General features: G+C 36.7%; 1 protein-coding gene across 4 annotated transcripts in view; it reads left to right on the top strand.

The window, feature by feature from the left end:
• LOC102671692 (protein rhomboid) overlaps positions 1-624 on the top strand; it is a 154,683-nt gene that overhangs the window by 102,688 nt on the left and 51,371 nt on the right. The gene's annotated exons all lie outside the window — the stretch shown is intronic.

Below are 624 nucleotides of genomic sequence, written 5' to 3'. Positions count from 1 at the left end.
TGAGACTTTGATGTTTAATTTAGATTTTTTTTTTTTTTTTTTTTGTATATCGAAAATTCGATTTTTTAAATGGAATCGTACAATTCTATACGAAAAGTTATATAATATATACATATGTAGCATCAATATGGATCAAAAATTTAGGATATGTTTAAATTCTGAATTTTGTAAAGCATGATAAAATTTGCTAAACTAGTGTATTTAGATTTGGATGAAAAAATTATAAAGAATAAGAAAAATCACAAAGGATTTCGTTGTTCCATTTTTACATATCCTCGAAGATTCGTTTCTGTAAAAATAACAAAGGCTCGTAGAGAATCATATCTCCATCCCTGATGCCCAACAACACATTCACATTTTCGAGTCCACCAAGAATTCCTCTAATTGAACACCGATTAGCCCTTCAAGAGTGTAATTACGAGCTGCTTGGTAACGTTAATTTAATTAAACACCCTCGGCTCACCCCCGGAAGAATATTCTTGGCGGGCGTGGCGCGTTGCCCTGGGCTGCTTACCTCGAGACCCTCGAGACGATTAATCAAATTAAACGTCCGATTTCCGGCTGGAGCCCTCTCTCTCCGCGTTAACGAGCCGCGTTTCCGTTTCTCGAGGCAAATCGGTGGCA

The sequence above is a fragment of the Apis dorsata genome, unplaced genomic scaffold (assembly GCF_000469605.1).
Source record: "Apis dorsata unplaced genomic scaffold, Apis dorsata 1.3 scaffold_34, whole genome shotgun sequence".
Taxonomy (NCBI): domain Eukaryota; kingdom Metazoa; phylum Arthropoda; class Insecta; order Hymenoptera; family Apidae; genus Apis; species Apis dorsata.
Note: the sequence above shows the minus strand (reverse complement) of the source record. Positions and strands in the feature narration are given on the sequence as shown.